Genomic DNA, 13,814 nt, shown 5'->3' with positions numbered 1-13,814 from the left:
GTGAAAGAATCTAGTTGTTAATTGATGTTGATGATATGATAAGTAAAAATGGGCATTTTAAGAAATAATTAGATTATTCATTAAAATAATATATTACAAATTATTTATAAATAGATGAAAATAATACTGATTTAAAAAATTTGGGTTCTTTTTTCCCTATATTTTCATACCATTTTATAAATTATTTTTATAAAAGTTGTAAAATATTTAAAATTTTGTAAAAGAAAAGTTGCTATTTATTTTATGATAAAAAATTATAACCTTAAGACTTTGAGAAAAAATAGATTTTAAATAAACTAAAATAAGTATTTATTGTTAAGAATTTAAAAAGTGATGTACCAATTATTAATTGAAAATTGTACTACTAATTTTTTTATTGTAATTTGAATTAATTTATGTAGAAGATTGGATAATCGGTCGGCATTTTGGCCAATTTTTCAGATAATTTCCCAAATTATCGATTGGTCAACGCAACGCACATGTAGTCAAGTGGCTACCACTAGGCCAAGCTCCCATTTGTTAACAAGGATTGAAATATCGGTTTTTACGGATATATCGGTACTTCGATTTTACGGATATATCGGAAATATCGGAGAAATATCGGTGGATATTTTTTCACAAATATCGATAGAGTCAAAATTATTTAAAATTAATAGAAATACTTGAAAAAACTTTAAAAAATGATAAAATAAGTAAAAATACACATTTTAAAGTTTTAAAAATATATTCATTTTAAATATTTATTTTTAAAAACTTTTATTAAAATATATTTTATTACATTTTAAATGAAAAATTAAATTAATTTATATAAAATATTTTATTTAAGATTTAATTTTTAAAATTTTATTAAAAATATGTAGTAACAATTTTTTTTTATTAGTATTAATTTATTTAAATAATTAAAATTATTAATAATTTATCTTATTACATTAATTTTAATTCATAAAATATTGTGGATAAAAATCTAAATTTCAATATATGGTAGTGATTTAATTAAAATAAATATGGATAGTTAATAATTATTTATATATAGATAGAAAATTGTTCTCATGATTTGTTTTTTTATTTTTATTTTTATTTTTACCAAATCTAAAAATTCAAAAGGGGCACCGTCTTCTCTCACTCGGGCCATGGGCATGAAGAAGCCCTTTTCTGAAGTTGCCCTCCAGACGAGAGAATCCCTAAAAAGGCCTATTTTCCTCTGCCACTCTCAATCCTCGCAGGTTGCCAGGTACTAATCTAATCATGTTTTTTTTTTCAAACCCCGTTTGATTCCCAAGAAAATCCATCCCTCATTCGATTTTCGGGAAAATTCATCCTCGTTTGATTTCTGAGAAAATCCATGCAAAACCCCCAATGAAAACCAAAAAAATTGCTTTTTTTTTGCTCCTTGTGCTTTCTGGATCTGTTCTAGGGTCTCTTTGCTGTTGTGGCATTGGATTTAAATTTCACGAACCCTAAATCCACGATTTTTGAGCCATGCTGAAAAACACAACCTTTGCCTGCAAATCATGATCAGATTACCAAATAGCAATGTTTTAAAAAAAATTGGACAGATTTTGTTTCCTGTGCGGGGACTGGACTGGTAGGAAATATCGGGAAATTTCCCGAAAAATCGGTAAGAATACCGATAAATACCGAAATATCGGAGATATTTTTGAAAAATTATCGAAATATCCGTCGACCGATAATCGGTGACGAATATCGTGTCGGAGCCGACCGATAAGCGATATTTCTCCGAAATATCGCCGAAATTTTTCGACATTTCAATCCTTGTTTGTTAATATATGTTTAATTTAAATATATTAAAGTTCATTATTAAAAAAAAATTCTAATTATTTTATTTTAAATTTTATTTAATTGATTAATAAAAGTATAAAAACCAACATTATAATTTTCTTAACAAGTCTTTTTTATATCATTTATATAATAATTAAATATAAAAAATGTAAATATAAAAAAATTATGCATCATCATTTATCCCATTAATCATATTTTTAAAAATTATTATCACTTCACTTTTAAATTTTTAAAATTTATCCTTTTAATTTTGAATCCCTTTATTTTAAAATATTAAAAGTATAAATTTATTTAAAAAAATACTAAAATAAAAAAATAATGAAGTTCTAATATTTTATAAATTAAAATTAATTTGATAAGATAAATAATAAATTATATATTAAAACCCATATATCCTTACTTATATTTTTCTTCTTAACCATGTTTATGTCAATTACACTTACAAAATAACTTTAACACATGTATTTTTTCAAAATATCCACAGATTACCAATATATCAATGTTTACCGATATTTCAAACCATGGATAAAATATTTAAAGTAGGAAAAACAATATAATTGGTATTTGAAATAGAAAAAAAAATCTAAAAAAAAAAAAAAAAAGGAAAATTTTGGAGACCACGAAGAATATGAGAAATCCTCAAATTTTGACCAAGTATGCTTCCAAACACCTCTCCAAGCTCTTACTAATGTCGTAGTTGTCCCAACCGTCCCAAATCTACATCCTCGTGTTTTTGGTTGTGTGGCATTTGTGTATCTACACAAACACCAACGCACTAAGTTAACTTCTTGTGCATTGCAATGTGTGTTAGTTGGATATGCATTGCACAAAAAGGGATATTGATGTTACCATCCTCCAACTCGACGAATGTTTATTACAATGGATGTGGTGTTTCACGAAGATTCGACGTATTTTTCATTTGAGTCTGAACTTCAGGGGGAGTACCAAAAAGAAATTTAGACTTTCGATTATGATTATCATATATCTGAGGATGATGAATCTGGACAATCTGAACTAGTGAACCAGGAAGCGGGTGAGTTGTCTGAACAATTTGGGTCTAAAGATGTCTTCACTGAAATACCAAACCAATTGTCGTCTGTTGAGGGTGTTCTTAAAAACACAAAATTCAGGCCAAAAAATGACAATACAAGATAAGGCTGCAGTGATTTGAGAAACTGACAAAATATTGTAATCTAAAGATGGAACAACTAAAACAAAATCCAAATTCAAAGTATCAGTAAGAGTTAAGGATCCTTCCCCAATGACTGGGGTTGTGTTACCATTGGCTGTGGAAACAATTTTTTGTGAGAAAGGTCTAAGGGGTGAGACTTGTCTAAAATCAAAAGTCATATGATTTGTAGCACCAGAATCAATTATCCATGCACTATTAATAACAGGTGTAGAAGTATTTAAAAACTTACCACCATAATCTGTAGCGGCTACCAATGCAGAGGCTTTCTCAACAACATTAGCCTTTGTTTTTATTTCAGCAACAACTGCAGTCAAGGTTTTCTTGGAATCCTTCTTCCGTTGATCACGATTATGATCCCACCAGTCTGGATATCCCACAATTTCAAAGCAACGACTCTTGGTATGACCAGTCTTATTGCATTCAATGCATTTGAAGGTTGACTTATCAATATTAGGGTCTATCTTAGGATGGTTGGTCTTGGATTGGTCCTGCCAATTCTGGGTTGATCGTTATCGGACTACCATAGCTGAGGTGTCAGGGTTGTCAGATTCTGCTTTCATACTAGCATGACACACTGCCTCTCGTCGAATTAGTGCATAGTATTCTTCCAAATCGGGAAGAGGATCTTTGCATAGAATCTCTCCTCGAACTTGCTCAAAGTCACCATCCAATCCAGCAAGAAAGATGTGCACCCGTTGTCGTTCAATGGATTTTCGGTATGCTGCAATGTCCTCAGGGTCTTTCATGACTACCTTATCCCGATGATCCAATTCGCAAAAAAATTTAGTTAACTCTCCATAATATTCAGAAAGAGACCTGCCGCTTTGTTTGGCAGTGAAGGCTTTTTGATTCAAAGTGAAAACTTATAATTCATCACTTCCATCATAGAAGACCTTTGATAATGCACTCCAAATTTCTTGAGCGGTGGGTAAGCGTAAGTAATGCTTCATAATTTCTGGACTCATGGACATTAACAACCACCATCTCTTCACCTTTTGATTCTCAGCATACCATTTTTCATATTCATCTTCTGACTCTCTTGGTGGATTTGTCTTACCTCGAATGTAGGAAAGTTTTTCCCATTCGGCAATACGCATCTCCACGAGTTGTGACCAAACGTCATAGTTTGATTCAGTCAAAATAATTATTGGATTAAAGTACATTCAGATTGAAAAACAATAGTATTTTTTCACTCATTTTTATTTATTTATTTTATTTTATCGCTAATGAGGGGCGATGGCTGGCCTTACTGACAAAATATCTAGGATTTCAGTTCCATGGCTTTGATACCATCTTCAAATTGATGAATGATAGTTTTTTCATTAATTATTTCATTTGTTCATGTACAGAGTATATATAGAGGGTAATCACCATTCTAAGAATGGGAAAGAATGATACAAGGAAGGAATGATATAAGGATAGAACAACTAATATCCTAAAATCTCAACATTCCTAATATCTTAACTTTCCTAATATCTAAACATTCCTAATATCTCAACACTAACACCTGTTCACTAGGACCTGTACATGCTGAGGTTCCTACTAATGAATCAGGTGAAGTACATGTTCCCCATTCTTCACCTAGATGTGATGATGTGTCTACGTCTGGTGCATCTGCTAAAGAAGGCCAATCTGTGGTAATTGTGGGTGTAAAGGAACGTAATGACCAAGTTTCTGCAGATGATGCTACTAAAGTTAATCCTTCAGTGCATGTTGGGTTTAGGGAATTTATAAACAAGTCTTTTGAGCATTCAACTATTTCAGTAGAACAATATGAATTCATCCTTGATGAGGATTATTGTGGTCATCCATTTGGCATGGAGAATGTGACTGAACTTGATGTTGGTTATGACTCTCAAATTGAAGATGGGGAATTGAGAAAGTCAGTTGCCCCTACTTGGGAAGAAAACAAGACTGAGGATGGGGAAGCTGAACGTGTGGACTATGAATCAGATAACCGAGATATGTATGAATTTGATGTTGTTGACTACCTTGGTCCCATGACGGGGGATGTTGAAGTGGGATCAGAATGTGAGAGAGAGAGAGACTTCTTGGGCTAAATCATTACTCTGGTTATGAAGGTGACGAAACTACTATTGACAATGGTGTGAAAGGAATCAATAATCCATCTTGCTTAGGTGGTTCTCTAGTAAATGAAGCAGAATTTAGTAATGGAGGGTTAGTGAAAACTTCAAAACCACAATCATGGACACAGTTTACTAGGAAAGTTGACGCAAATATTAAAAGAGGATTGAGTACTGGTACTAATGATGTGGCTGAAGAAGCTAAACAGCCTGCTAAATGAGGTGCTTTGAAGGAATAAAGCCAGACAAATGCTGCTCAATATGATTAGTTTCTCAACGATCGTGAATTTTCTACATTTCTGTATGTCTTGACTGTAGGGACCCCTCCCCCTGCTGACACGTGGCACGCATTTCTATCCGGATTAGCTCCATCCGAATTTCCCCAAGAGGACACGTGGCGCGCTTCCCCTATCCGGACTCCCTCAGGGAGAGGCACACGACACTCGCAAACATCACATCCGAACAACCGCCATATCACATCCGGACGACGGACATATCCTATCCGGATATGTTTGTCCGGATCGTTAACTAAAGTAAGCAAGTCTTACTACGTCATTCCGACAGCCTACCACGGCCCACGTTCCGCCACCTGCAGAGCGAAAGGATAGGAATGATGATAAGTCACCTCCCACGATCTCTGACAGTCGCGGCGCCTCCCACGATCTCTGTCAGCCGCCCGTAGGGTGATGATGGCCCTGCCACCACCTAGAGGCATCATGACAAGCCAAAAAGTCTCCCTACCATTAAAAAGGGAGACAGAGCTTTTGATACTATATATATGGACCTTCACACAAGGAGGAAGGTAAGTTTGTTATACCTAGTAAAAGGCCAACTGCTTAATCTCTCTAACCATGGCTGACAAAACCATCGAAGGGTGTGTCCGGGCACCCTGTCCGGACACCTTTTGCAGGGACGACTGAACCAGAACTCTATCTTGGTTGAAAGCGTGCGTTCATTTGGCAGCTATGTGGATCATCGGGACGCAAGGCCTCAACATTGACCACAAAATTATGAGAGCCAAGAATGGTGGAACAAGCAAAAGGAGAACCATCATGACTTCTTCATTAATGAATCTAAAACCTAGAGGTTGTTCACTTTTGTCAAGATCCATGGCCACCACCACAACTTCTCGCTCCGGTGCCTTTCAGCAATACCCCTCAATCCACCGCAAGGCTTCTCCTCACTCCCAATCTAGGACCTACACCGTCATCTTCGATGCAGGCAATTCTAGAAGTCGTGTCCACGTTTTCTACAATGACAGCGATTTGAATCTTGTCCACATTGTAAAAGACCTCGAGTTCTTCGTGTAGACAAAACTAGGTTTAGGTGCATGTCTAATGGAACCCCAGAAAGATGTAGAATCTCTGTTGCTCCTTCTAGATAAAGCTGAAAATGTTGTTCCAGTAGATTTGCATCGCAAGACACCAGTCAAAGTTGGGGCAACTGCTGGTTTAAGGGCATTAGGAATTGATGCATCTAATAGGATTTTGCAAGCGGTCAAGAATTTTCTTAAAGTCAAAAGCACCCTAAAATCCAAGCCAGAATGGGTCACTGTCTTAGATGGAATGCAAGAAGGTGCTTTTTAGTTGGTGACCATAAACTATCTATTAGGGAATTTGGGAAGGAAATACTCTCATACAGTTGAAGAAGGTTCTTAGTGCAAACTCGGAAGCGCCTTTGAATATAGAGTGCTTAATGAATGAGAAAGATGTTAGGGGTTTCATTAAAAGAGACGAGTTTGAATAGATCAGTGTTCCAATCTTGGAAAGAGTGAAGGGACCTTTGGAGGAGGCCCTTTTAGATGTTGGTCTATTAGCTGAAAATATTCATGCAATTGAGGTTGTTGGCTTAAGTTCTCGTGTTCCTGCTATTATTAGGATATTAACAGAATTTTTTGGAAAGGAACCTAAGCGGACAATGAATGCAAGTGAGTGTATGGCTCTGGACAACGAAGCTCTACGATATTTGCTTCCGTACACTCAAGCTCCCTACACCCAGTTTTGGTGACTTGAACCATCTAATTTCTACCGCAATGAGTGGAGTCACATACTGCCTCCACTTCCTTGGCCAACTGAATTCAGATCTTCGCAAGCTAGCAGTCAACCTCATCCCATTCCTAAGGCTACACTTTCTATGTTTGGGTTTTGCACCCCTCACATCTCGTGGGTCTCAGTAGTACCGTGCTCTTATAGTCCAGAACTTACCCAACAGATGTGGGTTGCAAAGAACATGACGTGTGTAGCTGATCCTCACCATGGTAGATATCTCACAGCATCAGCCACGTTTTGAGGAAAGATGAGCACAAAGGAGGTTGATGAGCAGATGATTAATGTACAAAACAAAAGGAAACCATTGAAGAGATTATGGGAACCCCAAAGGAGCTACCATTCTGTTGAATTTTTATCTGAAGAGCATCTTCTTTTGCTCGATTCACCAAAGAATCATCAACGGGGAATATTGAGGATGAATATTGGTAGAATTATGTAGGTAAGGACCTCAAAGGCAAAATCTGGTTATGGGACCCACCCCACTCTTTCATGGCATGCATGGCCACCTTTTGGTGGGTCAATTTTTTTTAAAGAAATTCTTGCCTTCGTTTCCTCACTTCTTCATCCTTGTTTTTCAAACTTTATTTTTTCAAAAGTCCAACTTCCAAATAAATCCTTTAACTTTTTTACTTTTCAAATTTTCATCCTTAGAATTTTTAGGCTTACCAAAATCCTATTTTTCAATAAAATTTGCTGCCATTTTCTTTCTGGCAAGCATTTTTCACATCTTCCTCAATTTTATTAAATGTTTTAAAATAAGCATGAATTAAATTCTGTAATTCCAAATGAGTGAATTTATGGAATTAATTCATGCAAAAATAAATTAGGGTTTGGTGGGGGCCCAACATCAGTGATGTCTTCTTAAAAAAAATAATAAATTTGAGTGAAGTGTCATGCGTGCCATTGGTGGTTTCATATTCTGTTTAGTGATGCATGTGACATATTTTATGCTCATTATTGTGCACTAACCCCATTTCATGATAGAGCGTTATCACTTGCTACTAAGGTACGCACACACTCTCACTTGGACCATTCTCTATGCATTGTTTTGACTTCCATGTGTGTGATCATTTTGGTATCTCTTGATTTACTAGTTAATTATCATGTCTGCCTCATTTTATTTAGTAGAGACCCATTTTAGGGGCTTAGAGGGGTGCTACGGTTTTTACTGTACCTTTCCAATAAGTAACCTGACCCCCGAGCCCAGATTTGGTTTTTCATAGACCATCTTTTCCAAATAAGGCGTCACACTTAGGGTTTTCTTTCTTATTTTGTTTTTCCTTTAAAAATAAGACAAAAATAAGTGGCGACTCCAATAAAAATATTTTTCAAATAAAAAGCGAGTTCGCCATCGAGTGGAAGTGAATGTGCAGAAATGTGAGGTCCACAAAATGACAACTCCACTGGGGATCACTAGAGGGTCAAGCTTGAACTTAAGATGAGGCAACTATGGCATTTGATTGGTCGTTCATTGGGTACCTACCTCTCTTTGTGTTTTTGTTTGCTTGACTGTTGATTACATATTGAGAGCTCTTGATATCATTATCCTTGATGAATGCTTGGTTATTGTATTCGTTTGGGGCATTGACATGCTGATTATTTTGATTGATCATCTCGTCTGTCTAAGCATAATGACTCTGGTCTTGCCATGATTGTTCTGCTCACCTCACATGTATAGACTCATTGTTGTATATCTTTCTACTGGATGTGTTGATTTTTCTTGCTTGTATATTATCTTGATCATTTTTTAGCATGCTATCTTTGTCACTATTTGTCTTGATTGTCATATTCTCGTTTAGCTTACGTGTGGACATGTGTGATATATCTGTGCTCCGCTTAACTGCCTGTTGCATGGCTGCCATTTTTCTATGTGATTGCATGTTGCTTGTCTGTGTGGGCTACATATCTATGCTCTTACCTTTTGGTTTCGGTCATTTCCTTTATTTCGGCTCTTACTTTTGAAAGTGTGAGGCCTTGTGTGTACTTGTTTCTTTGACCAAGCTAGTGGTTAGGAGTAGGGTCCTGCGATAGGCTATATAGATGTTTGGGAGCATTCGAGAAGAGGCCGACACATTGATACTGATTGAAGTTCGATCTTTGAAGACCTGTATAGCCTAGAGCTAGGTTTCATGGATAGTTGTGTGACTAATGTGTTTCCTCTCCTGCTTTAGCTTCATAGGGTTTTCAGATGCACCCACACCATTCACTACGCACTCTATTTGGCTATTGAGTGTTGAGAGTTACAAAAGTTTTTGCCATAAGAAACCCCCTAGGATGTCGAGGTAGTGCATGTGTGGAGGTGATGACTATCTTGCATGGAAGCACCCCGTCTCTTCGTAGGCATGCAAAGGGTTACGTACTGTCGGAGGGTATGATCGCTTCTGCTAGGGATCTTTTAAAGTTCATCATTTTCCTTTTAGAGCCACCTTGACCTTGTAGGTTGAGCCTTAGATCTTTCGATTAGGATTTCCCCCCTTACACGTGGGTGCATCTGAGGGCATTCAGAGCCTCTTTGGTTACAGTTTGGGTCTTGTACTTCCTCATTTGGTCTCTAGTTGAGAGTGCACAAAGATCAGTACGAGTTTGAGTTATAATCGGGGAATCCTTTTGCACTTTGATGTCTTGCATATTTCAGTTCATATTAGCATTTCTTTCATGTTTTCCCCATGCCATACTGTAGACCCCCATGTTGGGGCTTGATCTGCTGCAGCACATTTGGCCACGTGTCACTCTCCGATTGGCCATCATGGATGCTCTTGAAGGCCAATCCTGGGGTCAACACGTGTCATCATGGAATCAGACAAAAATCTTTTTGTTTGGCTGTTATTTGAGGGAGAAAAGGGCTGCATGAAGAGGGTGGTCTGGCCGTTTTGGGGAGGAGCGTATGAGAGAGGGTCTGGCAGAGTAATGGTGCAGGGGTAGTGGCTGTCTCGGTAGATTTGGTTAGAAGGGAAATCTGGGAGAAAAGAAAAGGGGTTACAGAGGAGGAAAAGAAACAGAGGAAGTTTCGGGAGAGAACAGAGAGAGCATGGTGAGTAGCTTGAGAGAGAGGAGTAGGGAGCTTTCACAGAGGAGGCAGGGCCAGAGGAGAGATATTTTTTGGAGCAGAGAGGAGATTTTTAGAGGAGCTTTTAGAGAGAGCTGCCAAGAGGGGCTCTTGAGAGAAGGTGCTTTTGAGAGGAGTGGGATTCTCAGAGACTGATTTTGAGGGGGAAATTCATGGAATGGACTGGAATTTGACCACCTTCACTTGAGGAAACCAGGTACGTACACGGCAATCTTCTCATTTCTCATTATTCTTTGTTTTCCTCAGTTTGTCATTGATTGTTTTCAGCATTATGTTGATTGTGAGAAAATATAGAGAATCACATGTTTTTTTTTTGTTTTTTTTAGTGATCTCTAAGTTGCTTTATAGTGCTCTAATGTGTTCATTCTTCATTTGGTCCTGTTGGAAACTAGTTTGACTTTGTTCTTCCTCGATGTCTGCAGTCGCATTACCCACTCATATTTGAATATCATCTCTTGTCTGACCCACTGGTTTTCTTTTCGAGCTCATTGATCGTTCATGAGATGAAGCTTGGACTATGTTTTTTTTTTAATTAAATTTGTTTTAGTTTTTTTCTTTCCTTTGTTTTCCCCTCCCTTTTATTTTCTCCTGCTTCTGGTTTGCAATGGGAGATGGACTTCTCTTCTTCTCGAGAAGATTTTATGATGTTATGAGGTATTGCTGAGTTTGGCATCGGATGATTGGGTTTGTTCCCACTTGAATCAGCTTCTGGGTTCTTTGAGATATTAGGTATTGAGGGTGCTGAAGTTGGAATGCCAAGTGATGAGTTTGAGAGAAGTTCAGGAAATGAAGAAAACACAGTCATGTTACCAAAGGTTTCTCTTGGTACTGTAGAAGAACAAGATGCTTTTGGTGGGATACGTGAAGGACGCAACTCTCAATTCACTGCTGGTTATTATTCAAGTGAGTATCTATGGTTCTGGTTGGAAGGGTTAGGACCCAGGGAAGGCATCTAAAAATCGGCAGGAAATATCATCTAGCTTTATTCAAGCTTTGATGTAGAAATTGATCATAGAGGAAGGTGGGACGCAGAGGAAGGTTCAACATGAGATACAGCAACACAGTCCCACTTGTAATCCCATACCCATAGCCCTACACCTTTCATACCCATTTCTATTACCACCACTCTCTCTCTACACCACCATGCACCATGTCATTCCCCATCATCCTTTCCCTACATATTTAGCCTCATTTCTCACCTTTGCATGCCAGCATACTTCACCTCATACCCATTCCCCTTCATTGCTCATCAACCTGGGTCCCCATGCGAACCTATCACCTCATATGCTCATCATGCCCACATGTCTCGTTATTTTCCCGTTCTAACTGATTTTCATACCCATGTGTTCCCATCACAATTTATATCTCCCATTTGCTCATACGCATTCTTCCTGACCATATTTCATATTTATCCTTATCCTTCACATCCATACCCATCTTCCTTCATACCATTCATCCCCATGCATGGTACCCATCTTACCCATATACACCCATCACCGCCTCCTCTCTTCCCGTTTAGTCAACTCAGTCAACTTGGCCTTGTTCCAAGGAACTTGGATCTGCCATAGGACAATGCACTAAAAGAGGTAAAGTCATTGCCCCTGAGAGTAAGTGCAGACGGTAATGTTATAACAAATCATACCCAGCAGCTGCATCTCTACAACACAGTCTTCCAATGGTTTCAGAGAAGAAACTCTCAAACCCAATGAGGGACATCAAGGCCCAGAAGCTCGTCCTCAACATCTCCATTGGAGAAAGTGGAGATCGCCTCACCAGAGCCGCTAAGGTGTTGGAATAACTCAGTGACCCGACCCCTGTTTTCTCTAAAGCAAGATACATTGTTTGATCCTTTGGGATCAGGCGTAATGAGAAGATTGCTTGCTACGTCACTGTCAGGGGCGAGAAAGCAATGCAGCTTCTTGAGAGTGGTTTGAAGGTCAAGGAATATGAGTTGCTGTTGAGGTCACTGGAGGGCCTGAAATTCCTTTCCACCCAGGGAGAGAGGACAAGCCGGAGCCACCACCTGAGGGTCGTCTGCCAGATGCCACCAAAAGACGCGATCACTTGAGATAGGTGTATGCTACCCAAATGGGTCTCAACGACAAGGACATCGTAGCTCTCTCTGGGGCCCACACCCTGGGAAGGTGCCACAAGGAGCGCTCTGGATTTGAAGGACCTTGGACTTCCAATCCTCTGATCTTTGATAACAGCTACTTCACGGAACTCCTTGGCGAAGAAAAGGAAGGTCTTCTATAGCTGCCAAGTAATAAAGCTCTTCTCTCAGACCCAGCCTTCTGTCCTCTTGTCGAGAAACATGCCGCTAATGAAGATGTCTTCTTTGAGGATTACAAAGAACCCCTTTCGAAACTCTCTGAGCTGGGATTTATTTATGCTTAAAAGAAAATTGGGCACGAGGTGATGGAGTTGATAAGTTGCATTTGCTGATTTACCGTTATGATTTTTTTTTTAGATTCGGGAAGCACTTATGTGATCTGGGCAGTTTCATGTTGAAGAAGTTGGAGTGATTTTTGCTTGATTTTGTTGACGACATGGACATCTCCAAGGATGTCGTTTTGAAGTTGTTGTCAATAGGGTAGATGCTCACACAGCATCCGAATTGGCAAAGAAGGGCAGTGTTAGTGAAGATTGCAAACCCTGCTAGGAGGAATGAAAGAGACCTCAAGGAGGTATAGGTCGAAGCTACTGTTGAGGCAATGAATGAGACAATTTTTGTGACACCTTTGGGACCCGCTTCCTCTTTCCAGCATGGCATGCATGGCCACCTTTGGTGGGCCACCCCTGAAACTCACGTGGCATACCCCTACATTCCCGTGCATTGTTTTCAAAACAATTGATTTTCAAATAAAATCCTTTTCAAAGGTTTAAATCCTTCAAGTTTTCTTTTTTTATCTTGAATAAATCCATTTTTTACCCTTTTTCCATTCGTCAAATATCTTTTACTTTTTATTTTTACTTATTTTTATTATTATTATTATTATTATCTTCTTTGTCATCATTATTATTTTACCCTTGTTGTTTTTAAAATAATCCCTCAAATCCCGATTTTCAAATAGTTTTCCATTTTTTAAAATTCTTCAAATAATTTTAACTTCTTAAATTTTTCACCCTTAGACATCTTTTTTAGGTTCTAAACATCTCATTTTCAATAAAATTTGGCCGCTATTTTCTTTTTTGGGCGAGCCACTTTCGAATTTTTCATAATTTTAAAACGTTTTTTTGAAATAAAACATGAATTCAATTTTGTGATTCCAATTAATGGAACTTATGAAATCTATTCATGCAAAAATAGAAATGGGTTTTGGTGGGGGCCCGACATATGAGATTTTATGATTAATGGATTGTTTGGTTGATTCGGGTGCCATACATGATTTATTTTGCTCTATGATATGCATGTGACTATCCCTTAATTGTACACTAATCTCACTTCTTGATAGCGCATTGAAGATCGTTGCCCAGGTACGCATCTGTCCTTATTCTGATCTCACTATATGCATGTTTTGATATGTGCATGATTGATTTGAGTATTTATTGATTTCCTCATCATTGCCACATCAGCTTCATTTTATTTAGTAGAGACCCGACTTTAGGGACTTAGAGGGGTG

This window comes from Vitis vinifera, chromosome 17 (assembly GCF_030704535.1).
Source record: "Vitis vinifera cultivar Pinot Noir 40024 chromosome 17, ASM3070453v1".
In the NCBI taxonomy this organism is placed as follows: Eukaryota; Viridiplantae; Streptophyta; class Magnoliopsida; order Vitales; family Vitaceae; genus Vitis; species Vitis vinifera.
This window is presented reverse-complemented; position numbering follows the sequence as displayed.